General features: G+C 42.8%; 1 long non-coding RNA gene across 1 annotated transcript in view; it reads right to left on the reverse strand.

The window, feature by feature from the left end:
• Positions 1-15,457, reverse strand: part of LOC121023065 (uncharacterized) — a 25,739-nt gene continuing 10,282 nt past the window's right edge. The window contains exons 2-3 of the long non-coding RNA XR_005787226.1: positions 4,222-4,441; positions 1-2,936 (exon numbers count right to left, since the gene is read on the reverse strand). This is a non-coding gene — a long non-coding RNA (uncharacterized LOC121023065). The remainder of the gene's footprint in view (positions 2,937-4,221; positions 4,442-15,457) is intronic.

A 15,457-nucleotide genomic window follows, 5' to 3' on the forward strand; every position in this document is an offset into this window, starting at 1 on the left:
TGCAGGGTTTCCACAAACTTTCAATTTATAAAAAATACAATATCTGCAAAGCATAGTAAAGCAAAGTGCAATAAAACGAGGTGTGCCTGTGTCTGAAGAACCAAAGAAAGTGTGAAAGGCATCCTACTTTCCTTAACTCAGAGGTGTGGCTGCCTACAGAAATGCCAAGACCCAGGGTCCTGATGCAGTAGGAGGCATCAGGGTGGGGTAGGGTTGCACCATAGCACCATCAACCCACTCATTCTTACAGCTGAGCACTTAAGAAATCCCTTTTTCTTGTCACTGAAACATTGCAGAAGAAAGGGAGCACCTGGGGGGCCAAGGTGCCCTGCTAAGCTCTGTTGCCAGTCAGTCATGTCCTGGGAGCAGTTTTTCCAGAAGTGATGATGGATTTGTGTTGGTCCAATCATTCCCTTGTGATGAGAGTCACAGGCCACTTGTCCTTGCCAGCCCTTGGAGGTCTCACCTGCTGCCTCCACCTTGGGAAGAGAGAACTGTCGGGAGAACATTTAGCTCTTCAGGTCCCTCACACACCTCCTCCTCAGAGGGATATCTGGCCATCACCTCACATACCACATGGGGCCCTGCAGGGCCACTTTATCACAGAAGGCATCAACTCTGGGCACTGAAGCTTTCTGCAGCCACACAGAGTGATGCCCCATTCAGGAACTCAGCATAATAAACTCTGTAGTCACTTCCCTGGCCTTTGGGGACACTCCTGGCAGCAAAGGAGTGCTGAATTGTGCCAAATGAATACTGGCACTCACACACTATGGGTTCTGAAGCCACTTTCTTGACTTCTGTGAGCCTTCATTTACTCAGCTGCAGGGTGGGAGTAACAATGATGCCAAAATCACGTTATTTTAACAATTAAATGAAACAATTCTTTAACTACTGATCAGGGTAAAGGTATTCTCTGATTTATTTGTTCCATGTGAGACTATCAGACCAGCCAATGTAGTCAGTCAAACTTGGTCATGGTTACAAGATCCACCTTCTAACATTTTCCCAGGCTGCTGCCAGCCCCTTCCTGGACCCCATTCCTGTTGTGCTCTCTCTCCCACAAGTCTGCTCCCACCTCAAGGCAGCCCAGCTTTTCCTCAGGGTGCCAGTATTTTAAGAAACACCTTGTGCAATTAAGATTTAATCAAGCTTTTTCTTTCTAAAAACAAAAACCAAACAAACAAAAAAAAAAGACAAAAAACCTTTGGTGGCTGCCCATATCCTTTAAGATAAAAGTCAAAACTCCTTGACATGGCTTTCAGCCTCCTTCATGATGCCTCACCCCTCCCTCTTCACGTGCACTACACCACACAGTCATCCTTCCTGGCCCTGCAGTGCCCTGCACACACCCTGCTGTGTTACACCCATGTCTTCTCACATGCCTCTCCCTCTGCCTCAAATTCCTGCCCACACTTCTGTTCCTATGACATATTCTGGAAGATTCTAGACCCCACCACACTTTGTATGCACCTCTAAAGTATGTTCCTGTGTGTCACCCGTGGTGCAAACATGCATCAACAATTCTGTCCTCTGGAGGTCAAGGGCTGTGTTTTCTTCATCTTAGTAACCACATCTTCTACCCCATAGTAGTGTTTAGTGCATTAATATATGCCATTCCCTCCAGAAGGGAATTGATTTCATAGTCTGCTTCCAGTGTTCCAGCATCCCAAGCCAGCTGACCTGTCCTCCTCAAGGGCCAAGTATAGGCCTCCATTACTCTCTCGTGGGCATCCAGTTCAACTCTGCTCCCCACCCACTGGCTTCTGCCCCATCACAAATGAGAATTTATGTGCATCCACACTTTATATTTAACTATATGTGTATGTATCTTATCTGTGGGTAAACACCTGGGTGCTAATTAGGGCAACTTTCTCAAAGTTTAAGCATGTAGTTTGTGGCTATGGAACAGAATAAACTAGATTGGCCAAACAAGGCTTGAAACCACAATTCCATATCATTTTGTTAAGACAAATGAAGTGAACTCCCCAGAGATAAGCTTTATCACATTCTGAGAGTAGTAAAGTAGTGATGGTAATAATAATTCTACAGCCCTAATTATCACCAATTAATCCTAGAATGACGCTAACATCGATTGCATGTTTTCTGTATGTTGAGCAGAATACTAAGAAATTTTACATGTACTGATTCAATGTTCACACCTGTACAAAGGATCCACCACTTACGGTTGTGTGACCCTGAGTAATTATATTGCTTATTTTTGCCTCCCATTTCCTAATGAGTAAAGTGGGGATAGTCATGCAGTCATTACTACCTCATAGTAATTAAATAAATTACTGTATATATTAGTAAGCTTCCTCAAAACATGACCCTCTTATCCTCAAAATTCATCTGAACCTGAAGTTATCAGTCTTAACCAGTAGGGTCTATTACTTCGGAGCTGCTAATATGGCTCAGGCTGCCCAAGGGAATAACTAAAACCAACAGGTAGAAGAAAGAGAAAGCAGACTCATAATTTTCTAATAAAGCCTTTAAAATTATAAATGCAGCAATTTTACATCTTCTCTATCTTTGAGAAACTATTCTTCATGTGTAAAAGGAAGCATATATAAAAATACGCGTGGAAGCCTTATTTGCAAGAGTGGAAAATCAAAGCAATCTATATGGCCATCAATTTAGAAATGGCTAAATAGACTGTGGCAGAACCAAAACATTACTAAGGACAAGCAACAATGTGACTTTATGCCTCTCTACAGTATGTGCAGGGCACTGATCTAAGTGCTTACATAAATTAATTCATTTAATCCACACATGAACTTAATGGGTATAAACCCACTGTAATCCCTTAACAAAGGAGGAGATTGAAGCTAAAGGAGGGTCAATAATTTAGGTCATGCAAATAACAGGTGACAGAGCTGTGATCTGAATCCATGCAGTCTGGCTCCAGAGTGCATCCTCTTCCCCATTCTACTAATCTGTTGAGTGGAAAAAAAAAAAAAAAAAAAGCAAGGGTCAGACACAAAAAGTATGTGTACACACAAATGTACACACAATGCAATACTACATTGTTCCTAAATATGTACATAAATTCAAGAGAATGACTTACTAAAAAAATCATAGCAAATTATAACATTGGCTGCCTGTGCAAGGCAACAAGACTTATGAACAAGGATTGAAAATGGTGTCTAGGAGAAATTTTACCCTAATCTAAATTTTACCCTAATCTAATTTTACCCTAATCTTAGCTTTTGAGAAGACAATGTATTTCAGTATTGTAGAATGATTAGAAACTTAATATAAAAATGGCTAGAAGGAACCAGCTACTTCAAGTTAAATGAGTTCCCTAATCCTAAAAGAATTGGTCATCTACAGCTTAGATTGCCACTTTTAAGGAATTCTTTAGAGAGGACCCAAGCATCAGTGAGTGAGTGGGATGCAAGGCCACCTACTGGCCCAATCCAGGTGGTTGACATCTTAGGCAAATAAACTTAACATGCTCCAAATTACTCATTATCTTTTATCATCAAACTTCTCACCCTTCTTGTCTGCCCTAGCTCCATGAAACACCTTGCTTATATTCACCAAGATTAAATTCTAATTCCTTTTAATTTCTGTCCATTTTTCTAACTTCTTTACTCACCCTAAGTAACTTTAACTATTCTACAGACTTTTAATCATTCAAAGATGACTATTCATTAACCCCTAAGTCTTCTCTTCCCCATGCTAGTTGTAATAGTGGTGGTGAAAATAAGTAGTGATGGTGATGGTGATGGTGGTGGTGGTAAGGGTGGTAACGGTGAGAATGAATCACAGTGGCAGTAGCAGGGGTAACAGTGGACATAGTGAAGATGGTAACTGATGGTGGTGGTGGTGGCAATGACTGTGGTGTCAGTAGTAAAGAAGATGGTTGAAGTGATGATGCTGATGACAGTGGTAGTCCTGCTAAAGGGAGTAGATGTGATAGTGGTGATGGCAGTGGGAATGGTGGAAGTGGTGACATTGGGGATGACAAAGTTAGTAGAGGCAGTGGAGCTGGTGGAGGTGATAGCAGCAGTGATGATAATGAGCAGAATTAGCAGGAGTGGGGAAGGTGGTAATGATGATGCTATTGAAGCACTTTAATATTGAAACTACTAGCACTAGTATTGAAACAATGCAATATAGCCATGGTGGCAATGGCATTGAAGATGATGGAAATAGATATGTTGAATTCAAACTAGGCACAAAGCAAAAAGCACCTCTATATATAAGGCTGGTTACCTGACTGCTTAGACCCAAGTCCCTCCTGCTTTATTGCTGCCATTTGGCAGGACAAGCAGAGGGGAAGCACATGGACTGAAGTTAGAGCAGCAAAGGGGATGACACTTCCCAGGAGGGGTGGGCTGTAGGATAGCACTTTCTCCTTCCCAGCCATAGCAGTTTTTTCTGCATCTCAGCCTCCACATCCACTTCATTTAGGGTTTGTCCAGGATGGCAATTTCTGTGTGCATTTGAGAGAAAGAAAAATGGGAATACAGAGTAAGGTAAGCCCACCAAGGGAGGCTTTTCAGGTGTTTCTACCATGGGCTAGACTTGGCCAGACCTGTCAGAGCCTGGCCCTACTAGTTGTCATTTCCTGTGGGGAGAGGTCAACAGGCAGAAGTGTGAGGTCACATTCCAGTGGTGTTGGCAAGGCCCCACCAGCCACACCTGGCTCAACACCCGCACAGACATGGAGCCCCGCTGAGGGACACTTGGCCTGTTCTGCCACAAATAGGAAAGGTGAGCAATTAATCTCAGGAATCAGAACACAATTTAAAGGAAAAAAAAACGCTGTGCCTATAACATCTTGTGCAGAGTAACCACAACAGCCATGGCATCTCTGGAATTCAGTGGCATTTCTGAGACTCATTTCAGCAAAGGCAACATGTAAGTTGGACTCAAACCAATTTAATTCCATCCCCATCATCCAAAAGTTTGGCTGAAGCACCTCTATTATCTCAAATTTGATTTCCTGAAGGATTAGGCACACTAGGCAGTAATTACCATCACCTTGTTCTCATCTCTTTTTGTGCTTTCCCCTGAAATTACTGGCTTGCCAAGATCTGACACTTACTGAGCAAGGCTCAGGGTTAAGTGTGGCATCCATATATCCTGTCTGTAGCCAAGTCTTAAGTAGTGATGATAATGATGGTGGTGGTAGTAGCATCAGTGAAGGCTCCAAACAAGGACTGGTGACCCACTCACCATGACAAGCTCATCTTCCAATGAAATAGCATCCTTCCAGAGCCCCAAATGCCAATCATCCTTAAAATCTTACTCTTTCCTCTTCTTCCCCTTCTCTTAAAGGTCTGGTTACCTGCTCCCTTGTGGGTACAATCACCTTGGTTATGACATTTCTCCACATCTATAAGACACCACTTCATAACAGACACTGCACTGAGTACTAAAAATTGGATGCTCAGTAAGTTTTAGTTCTACCCTCAATTTCTTAGCCCAGCAAGGAAGATAGACATTAACACATAATGTAAACACAATATGGCAGGTGGTTTTTAAAAATATAATAATAGGGGTGCCTGAGTGGCTCGGTTGGTTGAGCATCTAACTCTTGATTTTAGTTCAGGTCATGATCCCAGGGTCATGATAACATGTGCCAGGCTCTGTGCTGAGTGTTGAGCCTGTTTGAGATTCTCTCTCTTTCTTTCTCTCTGTCTCTAGGATGGATGGATAGATAGATAGATAGATAGATAGATACATAACTCAGGCCATTTTAGAAAGGGGGCACATAACCTAGTGTTGGAAGAGGCCTCTTGGATTGCATAATATCTGGCTTGGCTGAGAACCTCCTTTCCATTCAGCCCAAAGCAAGGTCAACTTAGGGGTCCCAAACCCTAGACATCCCCTGTTGAAGAGAGCCACAATAATGTCCCCCATTCCATTACAGAAGCTAAGTAAGTTGGCTTTAATTCCAGCTTCTAAAGGTCCTGAATTTTCTGGGTTCCTCAGAGGTCTCATCCCAGAGGAGGATTTGTGTGTGTATGTTTTGCCCATGCCTAGAGCAATGGGTGACAACTACACACCTCTCAGAAAACACTTGCTGATGCTGATGTTGATGTTGACTTGTATCCCATAGGATAGCATAGTCTGAAGAGCATGGGTTCTAGAGTCAAACAGACCTACCTATAATTCTGGCTCAGTTACTTTTCAGCATGTGACCTTGGACAAGTTCTTTATATTCCTCAGACCACACTTTGTCATCTGCAAAATGTGGGTAATAGGAGTACCTGGGCAGCTTAGTCAGTTGAGTGTCAAACTTCAGCTCAGGTCATGATCTCACAGTTCGTGACTTTGAGCCCTGCATTGGGCTCACTGCTGTCAGTGCAGAGCTTGCTTTGGATCCTCTGTTCCCCTCTGTCTCTGCCCCTCCCTTGCTCATGCTCTCTCTCAAAAATGAATAAACATTTAAAAATAAAATATGGGTAATAGTCTCACAGTACGTGGTAAGGTTCAAATGAAGAAACGCTAAAATAGTGAACATAGTGCTTTTCCCATAGTATGTGTTCAACAAATGGTCATTGTCAACATTGGTAATAATAGTATTAAGTACTGAATGAGTGACTCAGAGAGAAACATGGGAGAAAACTGGACAAAAGGGACAAGGCCAGCCAGAGCCCAAGCCCAACGTTAGCCTTAGGGAAGGCAACACCACTGGAGAAAATCTGCCTTGGAAAGATTTCCCCTGATCACATCTCCACCCTCAGCTCCCCAATGACACCTGACATTTTACCATAAGAGCAACATTCTTCCAAATATAATTCTGACCCTCACAAATTGCGTGCCCCCAGATGGAAAACCTCTTTGAACTAATATCAGATGTGTACACTCTGTTTTAAATGAATTGTACAATCTTTCCTTGAGTTTGACATTTAATCAAACACCTATTATTTTCCAATAGTATTTCCAAATAATAGATCTTGTTTAATCTTCACAACACCCTCAATACATAGGCAGATAAAGCCTTTTATACCTAGAGATGTAGCCCTAAGAAGGTTAAGTAATGTATATGCAGCCCCACAACCAGTGAGTGGTGAAACCAGGACTCTGCCCCATGTCTCTGACATCTGTCACCAAAGTCTTGCCACAATGCAGAGACATTTCTGAGGATGATCTGGGTATAGAATGGAAGAGTCTGGGGGCTCCAAAGGAAAGAGTACAACTCAGAGGACACACTGGCTGCTTCAGGGTGACTCTGGCCTGCCCCTGAAGGCAGAGCTCTGGGTCAGCTCCTGAGTCTTAGTGTTCCCCAGGTCCATGGTGTTTCAGTAGGACAGAGATGGGCCTGCTTTCATGGTTGGAGCTTCCCCACCCACAGCTGAACCTGAGGTCCAACTTCTACACCAGTCTATTTCCCAGGAAGATGTTTGGAACCCTCCAGAGGAAAATAGCAGGGCCCGTGTTGTAACTTAGGGTGTCCAAACTCTCAGGAAATTCACATATTTCCTTCACAGTTTTCCCCATATCCATGTCATCCCTGTACTATTAATACTTTTCTCTAGATCAACTCACTGTTTTACTTAGCCAAATTTATTTCAAAGGTATATTACCATGGTATTACTTTATTTTACTTCATCCTACACAATAATATCCATAAAAATTATAAATCTGAAGTGCTTGTTCTAGTACACATTAAAAATAGTGCAAAAGTATAGATAAATATTTCTAGAAATATTTCAAATTTTATTTTATTTTATTTATTTATTTATTTATTTATTTAATATTTTTTGTTTGTTTTTGAAAGAGAGAGTGTGAGGCAGGGAGGGGCAGGGGGAGAAGGAGACACAGAAGAAAGCTCCAGGCTCTGAGCTGACAGCAGAGAGCCAAATGTGGGGCTCAAACTCATGAGCCATGAGATCATGATCTGAGCCGAAGTCAGACACTTAACCGACTGAGGCAGGTGCCCTGAGAAAATATTTCAAATATTATAAAACTATAGCCTTTGTAGTCTATTCATGGCATGAAGAGATGAGTAAAGTATTTTGACAGTTTATCAAAGTTAGCAAATGAATGAAAATATTAAAACCATTAGGATCTTTTTGAAGGTCAAAAGTAACATTTGTTTGCCTTTTTTTTTTTTTTTAAGTAAACTCTACCCCTGATGTGGGGCTTAAACTCACAACTCTGATATCTAGAGTCACATGCTTTATTCACTGGGCAAGATGGGCACTCCCAAAGGTTCCCCCCCCCCTTTTTAAAAAGTAACTCACAACCTTGAGATCAAGAATCATGCTCCATGGACTGAGCCAGTGAGGTGCCCCTAAAGTAACATTTTAATAACAGCTTATCTATTCCTTTTGAAAATTATCATCCACTTACATATTTACATGTGTGTAATAAGGTTTTCTACCTTCATCCACAATCTCAAATGTGAAGAAGTCATTTTCATTTTTTAAAGGGAGAGATAGGGAGGAATATTTTTTTCTATTCATTCTCAAATACACATAAGTGATTATATTCCCAGATTGTTTCCTAATCTTTCCACCTCAATTAGAAATATTCATTCCGTGATCCAGTGTTGAAACTTGGTTCTTTCATATACTAACCCAATAATTGTAAGGTTGATATTTCTTTATATTTTTTACTTTAAGGTAAGGTCGAGTGACTGCCCCAAAGTCCAAAACTGTTTAAGGAAATAACTCAGAAATCGAATACATGGTCCAGCACAAACCTTAATATTTTCATATGGGAGGGAGGAAAGTAGTACACAGCTATTACAATAAGAAATGCTTGTGATTCACCAGTGGAAAGCACACCTCACATTATGTAACTCCTTTGCAATCCATATAGGATCTAGCAGTGATTATGAGGAGTAAAATGTCTTCATTAATCATGGAGAGCAATTAAATACCATTAATAATTTAATCAGATATTAATATCAATCTATTTGAAATGAAATCACAGCAAAAAGCCACAAAACTAAAACCTTCAGAAAACTTCTGAAATGATATAATGTCTGATTATTTCCTTCTTTGGGGGCAAATGGGTCTTATAACTTCATGGAGTTGCCAGAATTAGACCAGAGAACCCAAATTTGGGAAGGGAGAGAAAGTCAATATTCTGTTCAGACTCAAACCATAAAGCTTGCAACAATTCTCCTGCCCTTCCTACCTTCTTTTTCTCTCTTACTCTCTTCCTTCCTTCTGTTCTCCACTTCATTCTTTCTTTTTTTCTTTCCCTTCAATAAACACTGACTCAGTGCCTGGTGAGGCTCCAAGTTTACTGAGAGCTGCAATGCCACCCCTGCCCTCCAGGAGCAATCTTATCTGGGAAGTGAAAATAGGACAGAGACCTGATATGTTCTCCACCCAGGCTAAAACACAATGTCCAGGCCACTGACAATTCTAGACGTGAGCTGGATTCTACCAGCATCCACTGCATGTTGTGCCAGGCATGTGGTGGATGCTTGGGATGCAAGGAGCCCCCAGTGTGGTGGGGGCAGGATTACTGTGCTGCAGATGAGGTGCTCCCTCAATCAGATGGAGTGTTGGGCAAGGTTTTTTGGAAGAATGATGTCTGATGGAATATTGAAAGGAAAATAGAAGTTAGACAAATCAAGGAAAGGGGGCATTAACAGATGTAGCAAAAGCACAGGAAAAATACAAAGTTATTAAACACAGCCTAGATCAGTGGCAGAGAGGGTCATTGAGTTTGCAGCAAAATGCTTCTACAAGGGAATAGTCAAACATGGGCAGTACTGAACCACAAAAAGCCCTTTGGACTAAGAAATCAGGGCTTCATCCTCATGTGGAGACACTGAAGACTTTTAGCTGAAGCATGACCTTATTGGGCAAATCTACTACCATGGCTAGAGAAACAATGGAAAATGATGTGGGCCAGTTTGACACGTAATACAGTTACTGTGGACACTGAGGGCTGGCTGACAGCAATTCCAGGGCCAACATTCCCAGGAGAGAGGGAACAGGTTCTATGAAGAAGAGTCTGATGTGAGGAAAGATACTGAAGTCTGTGGAAAGGAGACAGAAACACATATACACAGATATATATACACACATCACACACATATATGTGTACACATAAACATGGACACATGGACATATGGACACACACCCCACACACTCAAAGACACATACACATATCACACATGCCTACACACGTGTATAAGCATATAATATGTACACACAAACATGTGTGCACATATATACACAGACAGGTACACACATTATACATGTCCATACACATCATTCATTCACACACGCATCACACATGGACACATACACATCACACGTGTGTACACACATCACACATGCACACCTAGCCACATACACATGAAAGGAAATATGAGAACCAAAGCTCAAATCTGGAGAAACCTATCTACAGTTTTCACTATTTTCCAATCCCAACTCAAAACACCTCTTCCAAGAAGGCTTATCCAGTGACTCCTTTTCTCTGCATCCCCTTATCCAATGGGCACTTGGCTACTATTGCCCTAAGTGACTTGTTTTTCAAATGCCCCATTAAACTGCTGACTCTTCCTCTGTCCCTTACTCCTACTCTCCCACACATACACTAAAAGGTTTGCAACAACATGAATGGAGCTAGAGAGTATAATGCTAAGCAAAATAAGTCAGTCAGAGAAAAACAAATACCATATGATGGAATACTCATAGATGGAATTTAAGAAATAAAACAGATGAGCAAAGAGAAAAAAAAGAGAGAGAGAGAGAGGCAAACAAGAAAACTATAGTTAAGAAACACTCTTAACTATAGAGAACAAAGAGATGGTTCTGAGAGGGGGTGGGCAAAATAAGTGATGGGGACTAAGGAGTGCGTCTGTGATGAGCACCGGGTGGAAGCAATCACTGTGTGGCAGACCTAAAACTAATATTTCACTGTAGACTATACTGGAATTAAAAATTTTTTAGAAGGTATTGTTTCTGACTGCACATTCCCAAGGGAATCCTGGCCCTGTGAGGAATAGATGGAGACAAAATGAAAACATTTGATGGAAAATAATGGCTCTGTGGAGTTAGAGTCAAGGGGAACTGAGGCACTAGGTTCTGCACAGTCATCGGAGATGAGAACTAAAGGATTGGGGATTGGTTCTCATGCAACTAACCTTTCTCCTCACCTACTATGAAGCCACTCTGTGCACATAAAGGAAGATAAAGATAATTAGCAATCTGTCAGGGAGACAACAAATACCCACTGAAATTCAACAATGAGGTCTTAAGGGTAAAGAGGTTACAGGGCAGGTGGAAGTAAGATAAGGAGCGGGAAAAGGAGCACAGCCACTAAAACTAATGGAGGGCCATGGGGATATGTGCATGATGAAAATGTCACGTGGAAAATCAGCACCCAAAACGGAGAGTTTATATGAAAGGAAGGTATAAGTAAGAAGGAAAAAGAGATGAAAGTACTAACCAAGACTTAACATTAATTGTATTTAAATACTGGAATTAAATGTAACTTGTTTTCTCTGCTTTACTTTTCAAGTTATGGTGAAGCTACTTGGTTTTTGTTTTTGTTTTGTTTTTCTTTGTATTTTACAACAGAATGATTTACTAGAAAGTAAGGGGCCAGTTCCACCACAAGGGGATTCACTTCCAGGGAACATTCAGGAGATAAAATAATCCTTCCTCTGAGACCCAAAGTGATCTTTGCTAATCATAGAAGGATCTAAGGCAATAGTAGCCTGCCCACATGTTTCTATTAATCCCCAGCAATTATATCCACCCTGGGTAATGATACTCTGCAAAGGTTACTCATAGCACAGGCCAACTTTCCTCACCCAACCCTTCTGCTAAATCCCTCCCTCCTCCTCCACAGCAAGCTTGGTGGGGGGAAATGTTCTTGGGGAAGAAAAGTACCCAAAATGCCTCTCACTGGAACAAGGTTAGCACACAGGGAGGTATGAGAGTTTCTAACCTCTTTTCCCAGGGGCCCTTGATTCTTGTCATCCCACCTAGTTTCTTCCCTATTACTCCCTCTGATCCTCATTTCTCCTTCCTCTCTGTCCAGAGTGAGGCCCTGGGAAGGAGGGACCAAAAGGAAACTGGACAGAAGTCAGACTGACTGTATGCGTGGAGAAATTGAAGTTGGGGGAGGGGGGTGGGAAATGTGAGCCCAAGATCACAGGTTTAGAGCACAAGAACTCCGAAAACCCCAATACCTCAGAAGAGAAAAGATTCTAATCCTTAACCTTCAGAACAGACCAGAGACTGGCAAACCTCAGAAGTGCACCCGGGGTGCTGCTTCAGGCCCCTCCAGAAAGCTGACCACTGGACCATGGGTGATTAGTATCTCTAGGAAAGCATGATCCAAGGGATATTCTGAAAAATAAGAAAGGGAGATGATAGGGGAATCAGGCACCTTGAATGAAAGATGGGGGGTGGCAGGGGAAAGCAGCTTGCCATGACCAACCAAAATTACTTTAAAAGTAATTTCCATGGGGGGGCGCCTGGGTGGCGCAGTCGGTTAAGCGTCCGACTTCAGCCAGGTCACGATCTCGCGGTCCGTGAGTTCGAGCCCCGCGTCGGGCTCTGGGCTGATGGCTCGGAGCCTGGAGCCTGTTTCTGATTCTGTGTCTCCCTCTCTCTCTGCCCCTCCCCCGTTCATGCTCTGTCTCTCTCTGTCCCAAAAATAAATAAACGTTGAAAAAAAAAATTTAAAAAAAAAAAAAAAAAAAAAGTAATTTCCATGGAAAACTAAATCAGATTGTATTTTCCCTGGGATATGAGGCTAAAATTCTCATCATCTCCTTCACTGATGAACAAGTACATATCAAATACTCTGAGTTAAATGGAGAAATGGAAAATTAGGAGCATCCAATCTTGCCTAGATGCTGCTCCTAGTCCAGGAGAGAAGGCCCTAGGAATCCACACCAGATGTGAAAAATGGTTCCATAGCCCTTCACCTTGGAACTCTCTGAGCATATGAAGGGACCCAATGGAAAAGTCAGTAGAGGCACACAAACCAAATTGTGATTATTCTTACATTTCTAAGCAATCAAAAGGTTTGCCATAAATCATCCACCCAATTTCAACAGCTTCAACTATTGAAATAAGGTATAGTTTGAAGAATGAACAAAAATTAAGGATAACCAGCAAATGTGATGAAAGAGCTTTCCTGGTCAAAACACAGGCTGAATCCAGATTCTGGTCTTCAGTAGTAAATCCCATTAGCTGTCTTTGAGTCAGAGAGGTCACATCCAAAGCCTGCTGTAGCCCCAGGGAATTCCTGAGAGACCCATGTAAGAGTTAAAATTAGATTTGAGACCAAAATGGAAAAAGCACTTACCTTACCTTGATTTTCAATGACTCCCAGTAAAGGAGAGGTATATTGGTGCTGGTCATCTAAAGCAGCATGCTCCTGAAAGAATTTGGGTTAAAGCTTTAGGCCAAAGAGCCTAGAAGGCTGTGGGTCTGAAATGTTTGTGCTTTTTCCTTCATATCGTTTTGATTTCCAGATTTTATTTGACTTGGGAGTCAGTTAAAGCAAAGATGCATTATCTGCCCATGGATAATCAGTGGATTAACAGTGGATGGGCTGAACCAACATTCTTGGGCCACCAACTACCACCAGGCGCAAAAGTCCTGAGAGGCCTCCTCTGACACAGCCTATCTCGGAGCAGGACAGGGCCCATAACTGCTGTTCACTGCTCCTCCCTGCTTGTAAAGTTTATATGTGAGCCCTCAGGCTATGCAGCAGCTGCCCACCTGTTGAAGGAACTCAGCATCAACAATTTCCTTCCAGGCCCAGAGGCTAGAGCACTCAGACCCAGGAGTTTACCTGAACATGTCAGCTCAATACTTTTACTGTCTTTGTAACTACTTCCTGGTCTCACTGCCAACACCTGGAGATAATCTTGTCAGGAGAAATCACAAAGCCTCAGCAGAGTCTGCAGTGGGAAAAGCTTAGAATGGGAAGGCCGGAGACCCAGGCTCTAGTCTCGGGCCTGTTGTGTGGCCTTGGGAAATAGTTTGGCTTCTCTGGGCCTTGGGTTGTTCATCTACTTCCAACAATGGTAAAGGTCTATCAGATGACCTCTACCTCCTCTTGGCTCCTACAGTCCACTAATTAACAGAACCGTCCTTGAGCACCTGGGAGCAACCACAAGAGTGAGATCTGTTCCCTGCCTCCTAGAGGGTGTGAACCTGAGCCTGCCTGGGATGTCATCCCCTCATTCTGCCCATATTGATTCAAAAAGAAGAGGCAGTAGTACTTGGAAAGAATGCAAAATTTGGAATCAAAACAACTGAGTCTGAATCCTGGCTTTGCCACTTAAAGGTTGGGGAAATGTAAGCAGTTCCATTAGCCTCTATGGGCTGATTGCTTTATCTGGGAAATGAGGATGACATCACTGAGCACACAGGACCCTTGTGAGGAATAGACAAGACCCATATGCAGCAGCAGTCCATAAACACCAGAGTCTGTCCACACCAGAAGTGTCTAAGCCAAGCAAGTGCAGTCCCTGGGCACACTGCTCATCTTGCATGCATCTACAAGCTATTCAGGAATGCTGGAACAACTCTGCTGTGGGCCTCCTTCTCCATGCAGGGATGAGCTCCAAAAGCACCCAAAAGAGAGTCATTCAAAAGTCAACACGTCCAAGGGGCGCCTGGGTGGCGCAGTCGGTTAAGCGTCCGACTTCAGCCAGGTCACGATCTCGCGGTCCGTGAGTTCGAGCCCCGCGTCAGGCTCTGGGCTGATGGCTCGGAGCCTGGAGCCTGTTTCCGATTCTGTGTCTCCCTCTCTCTCTGACCCTCCCCCGTTCATGCTCTGTCTCTCTCTGTCCCAAAAATAAATAAACGTTGAAAAAAAAATTAAAAAAAAAAAAAAAGTCAACACGTCCAAATAAAGCTCCAGGATGCTATAAACTCTCTTTGAATCTTAGGATGCAAAATAAGGAACTAATGGGGACCCAGCTGTCAAGGACAGTTATAAGTTGAAAAAAGGAGACAAGGCTACTGGATGTGTCATTAGCAGGCTGTAACTGGTACAGTAGTTCCTTAAGGGATTGGAAAGGGAAAGTGGCAAAGAAAATGGAACCACTGGGTGGATGGACCTAGGGAAGCTTCCTGGAGAAGGAATTCTAGCAGCCATGAACCACTAGAGAGCTGTCCTTCTCCCAGTTCTCTAACAAAGACAACCACCTCTTCAAACTGCTGACCCAGGAACGTTGGAGAGAGGATGAATATGTACCCTGGAGCGGTGGGGGGGGGGGGGGGACGGCTGTTTTGAAGCTCTGAGGCACCTCCTGGGCAGGACTAGAAGAAGAAACTTTCACAGTGAATGTAAACAATGTTACGTTTAGGGCTTCCAAGCTCTATGCCTGCCCTGCCAATGCTCCTGAGCCCTTGCCCTGTGTCTTTTTTTATTCTTTACAAACCACCTGTTGCCCTTTAACCCTCAGTTAGGTTGTCAGCACTCAATCATGAGGATGCATGTGTGTAGCTTTAGACACATAAAGACTGTAATGAGTAGGCTTCTATCAGGCTGG

The sequence above is a fragment of the Herpailurus yagouaroundi genome, unplaced genomic scaffold (assembly GCF_014898765.1).
Source record: "Herpailurus yagouaroundi ecotype Mexico unplaced genomic scaffold, PumYag 498, whole genome shotgun sequence".
NCBI classification, from domain to species: domain Eukaryota; kingdom Metazoa; phylum Chordata; class Mammalia; order Carnivora; family Felidae; genus Herpailurus; species Herpailurus yagouaroundi.